Here is an 18,697-nt window from a genome sequence, read left to right as displayed (position 1 = left end):
TTAATAATTCTTCATCAGTTGGCACAAGTGGCTGAACGAATGTTAATACTAAACAATAAAAAAAGTTTTATATCCAGAAAATAACTTCCTCCGCTGCACGCTCAATATATCCAGTAGAGTATCACTCGCCCGCAGTTTGCACCCATTCCGCTTAATTTTGGAAGAAGCTACCGATGATGAAGATGGACAACCAATGGAGGATAGTATTGAAACTGCAGCAGTAATGGCCGACTAGCAGAAAATCTGTTGTGCGCAGTATAAAAAAGACATTAAGATATCATCTTCCGATCTACTGGAGAAAGCAGTTACCAAAGAGGTACGTCCACAGCTCGTGGTCTAGTGGCTAGCGATGCTGCCTCTGTATCATCGGGTCCCTGGTTCGATTCACGACCGGCTTGGGGATTTTCTCTGCCCAAGGCCTGAGTGAGTTGTCCTCATCCTTTCACCATCATCATCATCATCATCATTTGGGGCTAGATTGGCATGTCTAAAAATTGGACTATGTAAAATTTGGGACTTTGTACGGGCGCTCATGACTGCTCAGTTGAGCGCTCCACAAACCAAGCATCATCATCATCACCAAAGTGGTATGCAGAGTATCTTCTTCTGTTGTACTGTAGAAAGCAGTTACAATTGGGCATCTTTAGTGTCAAGGAGAGGTGCAGTGACCTGTGGCCATTGTCTACTTCCCTCCTCCTTTAGTATCCCTGTAATTCTAATTTATTACCACCACTGCCACTATCCCAAAATAACATGCATGACAAAAGGAAGGTTGAAGCAATCACATAGTCCCTAGACCATTCTAAAGTCGACATTTACTGCTACACTTTCACTGCTGCGGTTGTTCATCCTCATCTCCAGTAGCTACTTTTAACACAGAATGGGTGTCAGTTGCGAGCGAGTGATTCTCTGCCGGAGATGTTTGAAGAAGTCAGCTTGTGGATGCAAGACTTCCTTTATTTTTTGCTATTCACATTCGTTCAGAAACTGGTAATACTATTGTTGATAAGTGGAGAGTGCAGCAGATTTGCTGCCACTGCATTTCGCAGCATTTCGACGTCCGCAATCATCTGTGGTAGTGCACACCATGTACGTCAACTGCTGCGATATCAATGTATGTTCCATCCTCTCAACAGGAGGACAGGTAGCCACAGCAGTCAGCCAAGGGGGCTGGGTCCTGGCGATGATGACGTTGATGGCGGCAGAGTGTGAAGTTACCAAGTGCTTGGAGGTCAGGGAGCAGTCAGAGGTTCGAGGCTTGGTGAGTACTGTGGCATCAGTTTCATCGGTTCAGCATTGTCTTCACAGTAGTGACTGGCACGGCCTAAGCCTCACAGCAACAACGAGCAGTCGCTATGATGACTGCCAGGACTCAAGAGGTATAAATAAAACAGTCTGGTGGCTGACTGTGTAGTTGGGATACCACTGCCCCTTCCTCCGCACCTTGGAAATTGCTTGCTATGGAAGCTCCTGAAACGGTTGCTCTGTGCCCAGGGTGGTCATTACCTCATGGAAGGAAGTTGGAGTGTAAAAGCCCCTGCTGGTGCTGGGCTGCTGAGTCGTCAGGTCATTCACTACTATAGTCAGTGACAATAACTTGCGCCCTATCTACAGCTCTGTTCACTAGTTTTGGCTTGAGCCTTACAGTTTTCTGTCATCATTGAGTTATGAGGCTTGGCGTCTGGCAAGTATGAATCCTGCGTCAGAGCTAGCAGATTTAACCAGTGCACTGTGGAGTAACAAATACACAGGCCTTCTGTAACCCTTACCCTATTTATATGTGTTTGCCTCAGGTGCCCTCTGTGCAGTCTATTAACAACGTATATCTCTAAAGCTAGACACCAAATGAATATAGGGAGAAGAAAAATTCGCATACTCAGACCACATAGAATGATTCCTTGCATGGTATATAACACTGTCTCTAAATAAATTTCACCTTAGGTGTGGTTCGATAGGAAATGGATGTCGAAGAATGGCAATGTGGCGCCACTGTAATCTAATTCAGTATAAAATAATCCTGTCACTTGACTGAGGTTTTGTGGTTGGCGAGGACGCAGGAAAAGTGACAACAACTTCAGGTATTCACGAGGTATATGTGATGAAAACCTTGCTCATGCATCTTTGTTCCTATTGATTATTAATAACCTAGCACATAATATTAAGAGCAAACTCAAACATTTTGGCCGATGATGTATTTATCTTAAATGCAATTCCATTTGAAAGGCGCTACATAAAATATTGAGCCAGAGTTTGGTAATATTTCTAAGAAGTGAAAAAATGGGCAACTTGTTTCAAGTGTCAATTTCAGAAAATGCAAGAAAGTAGTACACTATGACTACAACACAGTTTTTAAAGATGTGAAACACAATGGCGGAATAGACTCAGTCGTAGGCAAGGCAGGTCGAAGACTTTAGTTCATTGCTAGAATACTGGCAAAATACAGTCAGTCCACAGTCAAAATGTTTTAGAGATCTCTAGTGCACATCCACTCTTACAATACTGTTTACGTGTGTGGGACTCTTCCCAAACGGGAATAAGATGGAGTACTGAAAGAATACAAAGCATGGTGCACGAATATTCACAAGTTTGTTTTATTCATTGCGGAAAGTCGTAGAAATGATGAAAACCCTGAATAGGCAGGCTCTAGGAGATCCAGCGAAAGCCTACCAACACAGTTTCAAGTAGAGCTGTTGAAAACATATCAATACATCGATATATCCATATTTTTCCAAAAATTAAAAATATAAATCGGCGGTATTTTCTTCGCCGACATTGATACAAAAATGGCAATATCGAGTGCCGTTATTTTTATGTTATATTACATTTTCCGGCAATTTTCGGTTAATATTTGAAGTTGTTTTTTATAATTTGTAGTAGAAAATAATTTTACTTTCCCTGGGTGAAGGAGTGTTACTGATTTTTGAACTTTCATCACGTCCATTCTTTCTCTTCTCATGTGTGAAACAAGTATTGGTGGCACAAAGAAGTCTAATTGCAATGGGGGGAGGGGGGGGCGATGTGAGTGGTAACAAGATATCCGATACGGTATTCCTCAAAAACAGTTGCTAAAACAGACCAAAAATCTAAATGACAAGACTGGTCTTTGAGGTGGGTGGAGACGTATGAAGGGAACTGCTGATGTAATCGGCGCTCGGGGGTGCCAACAGAAACTGCAACATTTAACTTCACCACGCAATTTCCAGACTACATTTGGTAGGTCTTTGGCATTTGCAAAAATTAAAACACAGGGAAGTGTTCCAAACAAATCCGGTATGCGACGAGACGGAATGACGGGACACCTTTTATTGCACCACTTACCTACAGTTGCCTTTTTTAGCAAAGTGGTTGTCGGCAAGCGTGAATGTACATCGTTTTCTTTACAATTCTTGCACTCAGTGGGATAAGCAGGCTGCTAGCCTGTTGATGTATAGAACATCTAATAATAAATCATTACTTAAATATACAGCCGTAAGACTAACAGTATATTTACAATGTGCAGCCGACTTTTTTTTTGTTTTTTTGGCTGGTGCGTCAGCTTTTTTTCTGTCGATATATCAAAATATAATGATAAAGGTTTATTTAAAATACGGATGCATCGTATTCCCCATATTTTTAAAAATATCAACAGTCCTAGTATCGAGAAGCAGTATTAAATAAATAACATTTACGTATTTTGTAACCACTTACACCCTTAGCGACCACTATGATCAGGTTAATTATAACGATTATTTAAGCATTGGTTCTTTTTGTGCTCCTTACAGCCACTATTTGAACACAGTCGACTCCAATCATCAACCCTAGTGAACGAACGGACATTTCAGACTCCTTCCCCCTGTAATGTGACCTAATCGACAGTCAGATGATTCTGGTAGTTGTTTTCGTCGAATCCTTTGTAACATGCCTGTAAAGTCTACTCTGTATTATGCTGGAAACGTAAGACTACGCTTCAAACAAGTAAATTGAAAACTCATTTAATGTCTTTTAAGTGTCAAATGGAAATTCCTTGTAGCATTTTTAAGAGTACCATTTACCTTAGCAGTGTGCGTTTTCTTCCCTCGTTGGTCCCTTCAGAACACAGCATGGCGAGAGTGGGCAGTAAGCATTTGTTATATGTGAGTCGAAGTTATGGTAATGACATGAGGTGCTTGGTCGCGTTGAAGGTACTGAACGTCTCATAACACAGTGGGAAGACAACAGCTGGTGTTGAATTTACTAGTACGAAAGTTAGAATGGTAATTTCAGCAATGAGAGTGTAAGAGTTAAATATATAGTGATCAACATTAAGAAACAAATTCCAAGTCGTGCAGCTTGAACTGCAATTATTCAACATTTTTCGAGTCAGTAATAGTATATACAAATCACTGTGACTTTAATAGTGGTCTTATTGCTTAGGGCACACGGTTATGGTCATAATCTTACACTTTATAATTCATTTAGAGATGTTCACTTACTGTTCTGCTATAACGTATTATACTAACTGAAGTGACCAGGGGCGCTATATCGGCAGTTACCTTTAAGTCATCTGCTAACAATTACATTCGACAAAGATTCACCATTTATTTTAATATCATTAACCTTGTGACGGAATTTTCTTTTGTTAATATTTTATTGTTGTTATTCTTATTATCACACTAGGGGTAAGATAGATACTGCCTACAGGAAAATTAAAGAGACCTTTGGAGAGAAAAGAACCACTTGTATGAATATCAAGAGCTCAGATGAAAACCCAGTTCTAAGCAAATAAGGGAAAGCAGAAAGGTGGAAGGAGTATACAGAGGGTCTATACAAGGGCAATGTACTTGAGGACAATGTTATGAAAATAGAAGAGGATGTAGATGAAGATAAAATGGGAGATACGATACTGCGTGAAGAGTTTGACACAGCACTGAAAGACTTGAGCCGAAACAAGGCCCCGGGAATATACAACATTCCATTAGAACTACTGACGGCCTTGGGAGAGCCAGTCCTGACAAAACTCTACGATCTGGTGAGCAAAATGTATGAGACAGGCGAAATACCCTCAGACTTAAAGAAGAATATAATAATTCCAATTCCAAAGAAAGCAGGTGTTGACAGATGTGAAAATTATCGAACTATCAGTTTAATACGTCACAGGTGCAAAATACTAACGCGAATTCTTTACAGACGAATGGAAAAACTGGTAGAAGCCGACCTCGGCGAAGATCAGTTTGTATTCCGCAAAAATGTTGGAACACGTGAGGCAATACTGACCCTACGACTTATCTTAGAAAATAGATTAAGGAAAGGCAAACCTGCATTTCTAGCATTTGTAGACTTAGAGAAAGCTTTTGACAATGTTGACTGGAATACTCTCTTTCAAATTCTAAAGGTGGCAGGGGTAAAATACAAGGAGCGAAAGGCTGTTTACAATTTGTACAGAAACCAGATGGCAGTTATAAGAGTCGAGGGGCATGAAAGGGAAGCAGCGGTTCGGCAGGGAGTGAGACTGGATTGTAGCCTCTCCCCGATGATATTCAATATGTATATTGAGCAAGCAGCAAAGGAAAGAAAAGAAAAATTCGGAGTAGGTATTAAAGACCATGGAGAAGAAATAAAAACGTTGAGGTTCGCCGATGACATCGTAATTCTGTCAGAGACAGCAAAGGACTTGGAAGAGCAGTTGAACGGAATGGACAGTGTCTTGAAAGGAGGATATAAGATGAACATCAACAAAAGCCAAACGAGTATAATGGAATGTAGTCGAATGAAGACAGGTGACGCTGAGGGAATTAGATTAGCAAATGAGACACTAAAAGTAGTAAAGGAGTTTTGCTATTTGGGGAGCAAAATAACTGACGATGGTCGAAGTAGAGAGGATATAAAATGTAGACTGGCAATGACAAGGAAAGCGTCTGAAGATGAGAAATTTGTTAACATCGAATATAGATTTAAGTGTCAGGAAGTCGTTTGTGAAAGTATTTGTATGGAGTTTAGCCATGTATGGAAGTGAAACATGGACGATAAATAGTTTGGGCAAGAAGAGAATAGAAGCTTTCGAAATGTGGTGTTACAGAAGAATGCTGAAGATTAGATGGGTAGATCATATAACTAATAAGGAGGTAGTGAATAGAATTGGGGAGAAGAGGAGTTTGTGGCACAACTTGACATGAAGAAGGGACCGGTTGGTAGGTCATGTTCTGAGGCATCAAGGGATCACAAATTTAGCATTGGAGGGCAGCGTGGAGGTTAAAAATCGTAGAGGGAGACAAATCGTAGAGGGAGACCATGAGATGAATACACTAAGCAGATCAGAAGGATGTGTGTTGCAGTAAGTACTGGGAGATGAAGACGCTTGCACAGGGTAGAGTAACGTGGAGAGCTACATCAATCCACTCTCAGGACTGAAGAGAACACAACAACACTACAACATTCTTCATTCATATGACCTGTGGTACACAACACACATCAACTTACATACTGTACAGACATATTACTGAGTGCAGATGAATTTAAATGGATGTAGAACCACACGAACAGGGAGATGGAGACATCTGAAAGACTGTTGAATGGAGAGACAGTAAAGGAATTTTTTTGTCCACTTTGGTGGCAGGATACGCGGGCGGCAAGAAATGGTACAGTAAGGGTATTAATTAATTATTGTAAAGTGTGCACTGGCTGATGGAGACCGAGTTGAAATATTAAAAACGAACTGCTACTGGTCGTATTCATGGTGTGCCACAATTATTCAGAGAAATAGTGTCACTATTTGTAAATTATTTTATGCTCCTATTGTGGAAGGAGAATTAAAAACAGTGTGACCGCACAGTATTTCTAATTCGTGGCTATTAATCTTCAGTAAATAATAGTCAACTTGCTGAAGTATAAAAAATGTGTGCGACAGTCAGAATTCGATTTTCATTTCGCGAGAACATCCCAATATCGACTGTTCTATGTACGCTGCTCAGCAAAAGTTTCGTCAAATGCAAGCTACGATAGTAGAGGTCTCACTGACGTCGGCGCTGCATGCATTACCCAGTCAGAGCCCGTATATCGGACGGTGTTTATTGCTGGCATGTGCTGTCACCGTTTCCCAGTCATGTAAACATACTTCTGCCGGAGCAGCACACCTCGAGCAGTCCAGTAACAACAACATCTTCATTCATCTTCTTTTCAGTACTGCAGGGAGATGCCACGTAGAGGCATTCATCACTTTGATAGAGTGAGGACAGTGGCTTTAGTTTCAGCAGTCAAACACAGCAAGATATTGCCGATCTCTTACACTTAACTCAAAGCGATTTGTCTAAGGTGTATAGAAAGTACAGATGGGAAGTGTAAACGACAGATCTCGCAGTGGTCGTCCTCATATGAGTACACCATTGCAGGATCGTTTCCTCCAACTGTCGTCTCGCAGATGACCAATATCAACTGCCAGCAATATTGGAAATGACTTCTCGCGGGCTACGGGAATACGTCTCTCAGACCCAACAGTGCGTCGAAGATTGCATCGTGGTGGTCTCTATTCCGAAGACCAATGAGAAGTTGAGCACTGAACCAGCCGACTCAACGCAGTCAGACTACCTGTGGTCTTGCACATCAACATTGGACCATTGCAGAATGCTGAGGAGACCAGGGCTGGTTTACGAGCGGACACTAGAAGAGAAATGCTACACGACACCAGGAATGCCGATACGTTCTGAAAGTCTATTCGTTTGCAAGGAGAAGTGTAATGTTCTGGCCAGCCTGAGTGGCCGTGCGGTTCGAGACGCTACAGTCTGTGGCCGAGCGACCGCTACGGTCGCAGGTTCGAATCCTGCCTAGGGCAAGGATGTGTGTGATGTCCTTAGGTTAGTTAGGTTTAATTTGTTCTACGTTCTAGGCGACTGATGACCTCAGAAGTTAAGTCGCATAGTGCTCAGTGCCATATGAACCATTTGTAATGTTCTGGACAGCTATAATGATGTGACGGAGGCCCCTCTAATACCCATCTGCGGGAATACCACTGGTTCCTGATATCTCCAACTGACTTTTTTGCAGCTAATCAAAATCATTCTTGTTTTGAGATGGAACTATCTTTATTTTGTTAATATGGTATTGAAAAAATCTCATTGGGTGTACTAAAATGAGCCACTGTAGTAAACTCTATGATATTCCAAACTTTTGTTGGAGTGTGTACGTTGTTTTTCCAGAAGCAGTTGTATATCAGCGATCCATTTCTCATTTAGCATCTTCAAAAGCTGTATTGACGAAATACGTAAGGTTCAAAGAAGAAAAGTTACCATATTGGATAGAGCTTCAGAGACTGCAACATTACTCGCCTTCTTCGTGCATCACGAGAAAAGTGCAGCGTACTTCGATACGTATTGGGCCATAAAGACATAAACAGTACAAGCAAACCTAATATAAACTGACTCCCTTATGCATTCAAAGTGTAACAGCAATTTATGTCTTGAACGAATATACAGATTAAAGACTTCCCTTCCTATTTAATAAAACAGATAATTATAGAAACATTAACATAACCAAAATTATTTGAATTGTTGTTGTACTTACTTAGTGGTGCTTTAATTCAAGATGGTGCTATATTTACTTGGTGGTGCTATAGTTCATGTATTTAAATGATGACAACCCATAGCCTACGAAAACTGCTAATAGCCTTGTAGACGGCAGTATATCTATGATAACGATTATATACCCAATCATAATCTCATTTACCATGAAAAACAGGCTACTTGTGTTAACGTTACAATGTAGTTTTGCCGTCGGAGCAAAGAAGTGAGCGAACATTAGTAAGGAAATGGAATAAAGTAAAGAATGCCGGAACGTTATAACCTTCAAAGTAGTAAACTGATGCACAGCATGACAGTAAACCGAAATGCTACTAAATCAAATCAGTGTTCTGCATTCCCGTATGGTGCTCACGCATGCTATGTCCGTTGGAGGTAAGTTGGATTTATGGTATACACTGGGGTGGAGGGAGCTCGGATTTGGCCGGACATTGACCTGTGACATACTCTACCGCGTTGGTACTGATTTGCGACAGTGAGACCCCCTATGTCTATGTCTGGACAAGAACGTGATTGTAGTCTTGCCGAGAATCGCCACACGGGGCGCTGACGTAAAGCCCCCCCCCCTCACCCCTCCTTCCCAACCGCGTTCCGTCGCTGGGATATCTGCCGCTACCCGCCGTGAAATACCATCACGGGCTGCACGTGCGGCCCGATCGCGATTTATAGCACGTCATAAATCGCGCCGTATTCTTCCGCCTCTTTGCCTGTTTCCGGGCTGTCAGCTGCTATGGCGAGATTCTCCTGCGGTTAGGCCATTCCAATCAGATACCAACACGGATGAACAGTGCCGGTGCCTCCTTCCATTTGCTGAAGTCCAGAAATTTGTTGACAGTCAAAAGTCTGCCATGAATCTTTATCTTTATTTCTACCAAACTCTTTTCACTTGTTTATAGTAAGCATTATTAGTGGTCTCTAAAATGAAATACTTTTTATCTATATATACATTGTTCTGAGGCACCTGAAAACTTTTGGTGTGTCTTCAAATGTATGCACAAGAGCCAATGGTAACATGAAAATTGTGGGAAAGAAAAATAAGAAGAAATTCGCAACCCTTTATTTATAAACAGTAAGATAGCCTCAGTGTGACCAAGTAGCATTAAATGTCTCAGAAGTAAATATGTATAGTTAAACAGTTGCTTACTGATCTATAGACGACTGATGATGTCTGATATGAAGAGGTGATGAATGCCTCACTGCAAACAAAATAAACATGTTGAAATAAGATTTGAGGAAGAATAGCTACAAGAATTAACAAAATGTGTCACATTTTACCACTTTGAAATGACATTTATATAGTGATTGGCACCTTGTCATTGTATCGGCTGATTACTGTTCTATTATTTACAAGTAACTCTGAATTCTCCTAAGCAATTCTCTCTGAAGGATGCTGACACGAATACTAACAGAAACGTCACGTCGTAATTCAATCATCTGGAGTTCGAAGCTTTTCTGCCCATCATTGCTTGCAAATAAATTCGTTTCGCTAGTGGTCTGTCTTGAGCAAAACACCATTTTTTTCCTTTACTGCTATCATCCAGATACGTTTCGCTGAAATATCAGCATCGGCAGTGGGCATTTACTTTATTTCTATTATACGACATGTAAAATGCTCTTTACTACTTCTACAAAAATATATTAGAGCTTATAAGAAATTATTTCTATAGGTGAACAAACAGCTAAACTTTTGTAATATGCCTTGTTACTACATACTTTGGTTTTCTGGCTTTTTATGCTTTACGTAACAATAGTTGTACCTTCACAGTATGTCATCTATCATCCGCAACAACATAGAACTAATGGCAGAAAAATTATTTACCTCGAATTCTACGTTTTACAATGTAGTGGTAAGGTTTAAAATTAATTAATTCTATATGAAATACTGTGAGAGAAACGGGACTGTTTAACTACCACAGTCAGTGGTCATTGACTACGAAACCAATATGGCGGACAGATGAAGGGCTGAATACGCTCTGTGTAGGAATTTTGAATGTTTATGTGGTGTGTCCCCAGTTGCTTTTGTGTGTGTGTGTGTGTGTGTGTGTGTGTGTGTGTGTGTTTTATTGTTTGGTGTCTAATAATCCTTTTAATGCGGAGAACTGATTTCCGTTGCTGAGACCTCTGTTTTCGCTTATTATTTGTTTACCTTCGACTACGATAAATGTAATATATGTAATGTATTGCTTTTTGCATTTGGTAATTTTCATCAAGGATTGGTTTTTGAAGAAACTGTTGCTATACATAAGAACTTTCAAGCTATTGTTAATGTCTGTTGGGCCTTGTTGCATATACATAAAATGTTTTGCAAATATAGATTGTCAGCAGTCACTTTTTAATGCACATCTGTATTCTGTGTACCTGGTATTAAAGTTCTTCCTTATTTGTCCAATACAAAGCGATTTGCAGTCCTGCCACAACAGTTGGTAAAATACCACATGTGTTGTGTTGATCTGTGTTTCTGTTGGTTGCCCTCAGTTTTCTCTGAATTTTGTTATCTTTCATGAAAGCTATTTTTAGCCCTGGTTTTTTTTTTTTTTTTTTTTTTTTTTTTTTTTTTTACTATGATACCTTTCCACCTATCCTGTGGGCTGCATTGTTCTTGTGAATGTATGTCTGTTTTTATACATTAGTGATAAACTGTTTGTTTCTTGCTGCTAGAAGCTCGGTTTAGTTTTGTTTAAACTTTGTGATTCCGTTTGCCTATAGTGTTTGTGTTACGTGCAGTATCTGTAGCTATATGTTTGATTAGGTGTATGTCATATTTGTGGTTGCCTTTCATGAGTGAAGCTTTGTTAAGTCTCTGCAGCTTGTATTGGATACCGCTTGATTTGTTCACAATCGGATGGTGACAAGCATTCTAAAATTAATCCCACAACAAATCTGTTTCTCATTTGACGACGAGCTCCACTCACAATGTGGGCTTACCATGGTGTCACCTGACCGACATTTTCTGAGTTATATTGAAAACAAAATATTTTAAAATAACTGAGTGACCCAAAAATTAGTGTGTAGCATATTGATATCGCTATGTTGATAACATGGTATCATAATTCCCAGTCGTACCCAGCAATTCTATACTAACATAAACACAGATCAGCCACAGATAAAATTAACCATGGAAACATAAAATGACAAAAGTTTAAATTCCTCGCCCCAATTAAACACACATAACAACAAATTCCAATTCCCCGTATTCAGGAAAGTCACTCTCGAGCATCTGACCATGCACTAACTATCCAGTTTTCAATATATTCTGCACAGACGGAACGAAACTCCAGTTATTGAATGCATCAGCAAAAATGAGTTACAGATAGTGGAACAAATAGCTGTACAGAATGGGCACAATACAAACTGAATCAAAAAGGTAAAACAAATATAAAGACCACACACAGCACACAAAAAGAAATAGATCATCACCAACGTACAAACACAGATCCACAGAACGCACTCATCAGGACATGTGAGCGAGAAATATGAACAACAAGAAGAAAATGAAGCTTCCTGGAAGATTAAAACTGTCTACAAGACCGAGACTCGAACTTGGGGCCTTTTGCCTTTCGCCGGCAAGTGCTCTACCACCATTTTTTTAAATCTTTTGCTCGGTATTGTTCGTTGCCTTTGTTCGGGGCGGATAACTGCAGAGGGCAGGTAATCCTCTGACCGAACACGCTGAGCTATCGTGCCGGCGTGAGCTATCAAAGCACGGCTCACGACCCGTCCTCACTGCTTTACTTCCGCCAGTACCTCGCCTTCTACCTACCAAAGTCCACAGAAGCTCTTCTGCTAAACTTGCGGAACTAGCACCCCTGCAAGAAAGGATATCGCGGAGACATGGCTTTGCCACAGCCTGGGGGTTATTTCCAGAGTGAAATTTTCACTCTGCAGCGGAGTGTGCGCTGATATGAAACTTCCTGGCAGATTAAAACTGTGTGCAGGAGACGGATCGATGAGAGGATACGCTACAAAAAGGTCAAATGAACTTGTATCCGGAAATGCATGGTTTCCATGCTAGACACCACTTATTCATACTTTGTACAGAGACTGCAGTGTAATACGCGCTGTACCATACATCCACCGTTACAGTATGCATGGTTTTCGCCTTCAGGTTGGTAATGTTCCTCATCCGTCATGCCCTAGTACTCTCTCCTGCCGTAGTATTTGGTAGTCTTGTGTCCGATTCACTTCTCTTGTTGACTCACCTTGTAGTGGATTTGATACAGCGTTGTACACAATGGTTCCGTATTTTAATCGAGAGTTTCCAGAAATGGCGTTTATTTACGGAAAGAAAAAAGGCAACGGGTGGCGGGGAGTAAGGTTGTATCGGGAGACCTATCCTCACTGACAACAACCACAGCTCTCAATGTTTGCAACATCGTTTCCCCGTTTGTCTGAGACGTGGGCTTTCAGCAAGCAGGAAATCATTAAGGACGTAACCAAAATGTTCGGACACCAGACTTGGAGGAAAATGTGAAGACGGTGCCGCGTCGGTACCAGGCAGTTGGCCTGCCAGTACAGGGTAAGGCAGACGAGCGTGTGGGACATTCTCCATGTGGAAGGCGCCGTCGTATCAGTACCAGACGGTTGGCCCACCAGTACAAGGTAAACCAGAAGACTACATCGTGTGTAGGTCTTACTAGGGACACATCGGGAGCAGTCTTGTCACTGGTTTACTCAGGGATTTGTGTCATCCATCCTATTCGCAGATGAGGCCACCTTTACGGGGAGTGTTATCCTCAACTTTCTCAATTGTCTTCTGTGAGATAGTATGGAGAACCCCGTGGAATCGTGACAGAGAATCACCATGATCGATGCAGCCGGTATAACTGGCGACGTAGTTTGGAACCAGTCATCCTTCTACCTCGCCTAACTGGTAGGAACTATCAGTGTTTCTTGAGGGTGACTTTGCCTCCCCTGCAGGAAGAAGTTCCATTGGTGATTCGAAGGCTTATGTGGCCACTGCGTGATGGTGCTGCAGCCCGCTTCGCCGTTAACGTCCTGACACATCTCAATCGTGTCTTCCCTCGTCGATGTATCGGACAAGGGGTCCAGTTACATGGCCTGTTCCTTCAGAAGATCTCAACACGTGATTTCTGGTTATGTGGCAGTCTCAAAAGTATCGTGTATCCAGAGCCGATTATAGATGTGGAGATACTGGAGCCGCTTATTTATGCTGCCTTTAACACTGTTCGGATGCAGCCTGGCAGATGTGAAAGTGTTAGACAAAACATGCAACTGTACATAAGTGCATGCAGTGAAATACATGGCAACCATTTTCAACACATACTGTAACTGTGGCTGCATGGTACAGCGCGTATTAGTACGCAGTCTATGTATGATTGAACCATGCATTTCCGGACACGAGTTCATTAGACCTTTCTTGTTCCGTATCCTTTCATCTATCAATCCGTAGAGTTTGTACACTATGTAAAAAATGTCTGTATTTAATGTACAGAATATAACACTGAATTCCTTGTAGTATTTATTAATGGTTCTGTCAACAGTTGCTGTATTTATTAATTTGAAGTTTGACCTGCTAACAGACATATGTGGATAGGATTCATCCTGCAAACATTTGAGGAGTATGTCGCCACTCAATGTTTATTTTTAAGATTAGGCACTGTCTATGCAGCCTTAGTTTGCCAGGCTTGAAAATGAAAGTGTGAGGTAACTGAAACTAGTCTCCTGATGAGTACTACAATTGTTGACAGAACCATTAATAAACGCTTTAAAGAATTTAATAAAGTTGCTGTTCCCTATCAACAAAATGTTGAAACTGCAGACTAAACCTAAATATAAAAATTACAGTAGCACAAAAGCCAGAATTTTGTACAGGAAATCCCTTTTCGCTTTCCTTCTCACAATCACCAAATACAAAAAGCCATATTTGAAGGAAAACATATTGTTGTGATCTTCAGTCCGGAGACTGGATTGATGCAGCTCTCCATGCTACTCTACCCTGTGCAAGCTTCTTCATGCCCCAGTAGCTACTCCAGCCTACATCCTTCTGAATGAGTTTAGTGTATTCATCAGTTGGTCTCACTCTACGATTTTTACTCTCTACGCTGCCCACCAATACTAAATTGGTGATCCCATGATGCATCAGAATTTGCCCTACCAACCAATCCCTTCTTCTAGTCAAGTTGTGCCACAAATTTCTCTTATCTCCAATTCTGTTCAATAGATCCTCATTAGTTATATGATCTACCCATCTAATCTTCAGAATTCTTCTGTATCACCACATTTCGAATGATTCAATTCTCTTCTTGTCGAAACAATTTATCGTCCACGTTTCACTTCCGTACATGACTACACTCGATATAAATACTTACGGAAACGACTTGCTGACACTTAAATCTATACTCGATGTTAACAAATTTTTCTTCTTCAGAAACGCTTTCCTCGCCATTGCCAGTCTACATTTTATATCCTCTCTACTTCGACCATGATCAGTTATTTTGCTCCCCAAATAGCAAAACTCCTTTACTACTTTAAGTGTCTCATTTCGTAATCTAATTCCCTCAGCGTCACCCGACTTAATTGGGCTACATTCCATTATACTCGTTTTGCTTTTGTTGATGTTCATCTTATATCCTCCTTTCAAAACACTGTCCATTCCGTTCAGCTGCTCTTCCACGTCCTCTGCTGTCTCTGACTGAATTTCAGTGTCATCGGCGAACGTCAAAGTTTTGTTTCATCTCCATGGAATTTAATTCCTACTACGAATTTTACTTTTCTTTCCGTTACTGCTTGCTCAATATACAGATTGAATAACATCTGGGATAGGCTACAACCGTGTCTCACTCACTTCCCAACCACTGCTTTCTGTTTCATGCCACTCGACTCTTATAACCGCCATCTGGTATCTGTACAAATTGTAAATAACCTTTCGCTCCCTGTATCTTACCCCTGCCACCTTCAGAATTTAAAGAGGGTATTCCAGTCAACATTGTCAAAAGCTTTCTCTGAGTCTATAAATGCTAGAAACGTAGATTTGACTTTCCTTAATCCATTTCCTAAGATAAGTCGTAGGGTCAGTATTGTCTCACGTGTTCCAACATTTCTATGGAATCCAAAATGATCTTCCCCGAGGTTGGCTTCTACCAGTTTTTCCATTCGTCTGAAAAGAATTCGTGTTAGTATTTTGCAGCTGTGGCTTATTAAACTTAAAGTTCGTCAATTTTCACATCTGCCAACACGCGCTTTCTTTGATATTGGAATTATTATATTCTCCTTGAAGTCTGCCGGTGTTTAGCCTGTCTCATAAATCTTGCTCACTAGATGGCTCTCCCAAGGCTATCAGTAGTTCTAATGGAATGTTGCCTACTACTGGGGCCTTGTTTCGACTTAGGTCTTTCAGTGCTCTGTAAAACTCTTCACACTGTATCATATCTCCAATTTCATCTTCATCTACATTCTCATCCATTTCTATAGTATTGTCCTTAAGAACATCGCCCTTGTATTGACCCTCTCTATACTCCTTCCACCTTTCTGCTTTCCCTTCTTTGCTTATAACTGGGTTGCCACCTCAGCTCTTGATATTCATGCAAGTGGTTCTCTTTTCTCCGAAGGTTTCATTAATTGTCCTGTAGGCAGTATTTATCTTACCCCTAGTGATATGCACCTCAACATCCTTATATTTGTCCTCTAGCCATACCTGCTTAGCCATTTTGCACTTCCTGTCGATCTCGTTTTTGAGACGTTGGTATTTCTTTTTGCCTGCTTCATTTACTCCATTTTTATATTTTTTTCCTTTCATCAATTAAATTTAATATCTCCTCTGTTACCCATGGATTTCTACTAGCCCTCGTCTTTTTTCCTACTTGATCGTCTACTACCTTCACTACTTTATCCTTCAAAGCTACCCATTCTTCTTCTACTGTACTTCTTTCCCCCATGCCTGTCAATTGTTCCATTATGCTCTCCCTGAAGCTGTCTACAACCTGTGTTTCTTTCAGTTCATCCAGGTTCCATCTCCTCAAATTCCCACCTTTTTGCAGTTTCTTCAGTTTTAATCTACAGTTCATAACCAATAGATTGTGGTCAGAGTCCACATCTGCCCATGGAAATGTCTTACAGTTTAAAACCTGGTTCCTGAATCTCTGTCTTACCATTATATAATCTATCTGAAACCATCCAGTATCTCCAGGGTTCTTCCATGTATACAGCCTCCTTTCATGATTCTTGAACCAAGTGTAAGTTATGATTAAGTTATGCTCTGTGCAAAATTCTACCAGGCGGCTTCCCATTTCATTTCTTAGCCCCAATCAATATTCACCTAGTATGTTTCCTTCTCTCCCTTTTCCTACTATCGAATTCCAGTCACCCATGACTATTAAATTTTCGCCTCCCTTCACTACCTGACTAGTTTCTTTTACCTCATGATACGTTTCATCAATTTCTTCGTCATCTGCACAGCTAGTTGGCATATAAACTTGTACTACTGTAGTAAGCGAGGGCTTCGTGTCAACCTTGGCCACAATAATGCGTTCACTATGCTGTTTGTAGTAGCTTCCCGCACTCCTATTTTTTTTATTCATTGTTAAACCTACTCCTGTATTACGCCTATTTTATTTTGTATTTATAACCCTGTATTCACCTGACCAAAAGTAGTGTTCCTCTTGCCACCGAATTACACTAATTCCCCTTATTGTCTAACTTTAACCTATCCTTTTCACTTTTTAAATTTTTTAACCTACCTCCCGTTTAAGGGATCTGTCATTCCAAGCTCCGATCCGTAGAACGCCCGTTTCCTTTCTCCTGATAACAACTTCCTCCTGAGCAGTCCCCGCCCGGAGATCTGAATAGGGGACTATTTTATCTCCGGAATATTTTACCCAAGAACACGCCATGCAGTAAAGCTGCATGCCCTCGGTAACAATTGCGATTGTAATTTCCCCTTACTTTCAGCCGTTCGCAGTACCAGCACGGCAAGGCCGTTTTGGTTAGTGCTACAAGGCCACATCAGTCAATCATACAAACTGAAGCCCCTGCAACTACTGGAAAGGCTGCTGCCCCTCTTCAGGAACCACACGTTCGTATTGCCTCTCAACGGATACCCCTCCGTTGTGGTTGCACCTACGGAACGACTATCTGTATCGCTGAGGCATGCAAGCCTCCCCACCAGCGGCAAGGTCCTTGGAAAAGATAATAGATGAAAACACGGTTCACTGTAATGGGACTCAGTTCTGTGCCCTCAAAGAACTATTAGACAACACGAAACTACAACACCAGCCCACCATCCACACACACATACACACACAAGCTTATAGCAGAAATACATCACAAATATACGAAAACCTCGCCTAGAACCCATAAAACTGTTCATCTTCCGCCATCTTGGTTTCGTAGTCCGTAAATAGTGACAGTGTAAGTTAAATAGTGCAGTGTTTTACAATGATGGTAAATCAGGACTAGAAAAAGTAGTGAAACAGACTGCATTATCACACACGCTCACACACACACACCCACCCACACACACACACACAAAGCGCGCGTGCGCCCGCACACACACAGACACACACAGTATCCCACATAGAAATGATTTACACTACTGGCCGTTAAAATTGCTACAACATGAAGAAATGCAGGTGATAAACGGGTATTCATTGGACAAATATATTGCACTAGAACTGACATGAGATTATTTTCACGCAATTTTGGGTGCATAGATCCTGAGAAATCAGTACCCAGAACAACCACCTCTGACCGTAATAACGGCCTTGATATGCCTGGGCATTGAGTTACACAGAGCTTGGATTGCGTGTACAAGTGCAGCTGCTCATGCAGCTTCAACAAGATACCACAGTTCATCAAGAGTAGTGACTGGCGTATTGTGACGAGCCAGTTGCTCGGCCACTATTGAGCAGAGTTTTCATTTGGTGAGAGGTCGGGAGAATGGGCTGGCCATGGCAGCAGTCGAACATTTTCTGTATCCAGAAAGGACCTGGAACATGCGGTCGTGCATTATCCTGCTGAAATGTAGGATTTTGCAAGGAATGAATGAAGGGTAGGGCCACGGGTCGTAACACATCTGAAATGTAATGTCCACTATTCAAAGTGCCGTCAATGCGAACAATGGGTGACCAAGCCGAGTAACGAATGGCACCCCATACCATCACGCCGAGTGATACGCCAGTATGGCGATGACGAATACACGCTTCCACTGTGCGTTC

Source organism: Schistocerca americana, chromosome 3, assembly GCF_021461395.2.
Source record: "Schistocerca americana isolate TAMUIC-IGC-003095 chromosome 3, iqSchAmer2.1, whole genome shotgun sequence".
NCBI classification, from domain to species: Eukaryota; Metazoa; Arthropoda; class Insecta; order Orthoptera; family Acrididae; genus Schistocerca; species Schistocerca americana.
Note: the sequence above shows the minus strand (reverse complement) of the source record.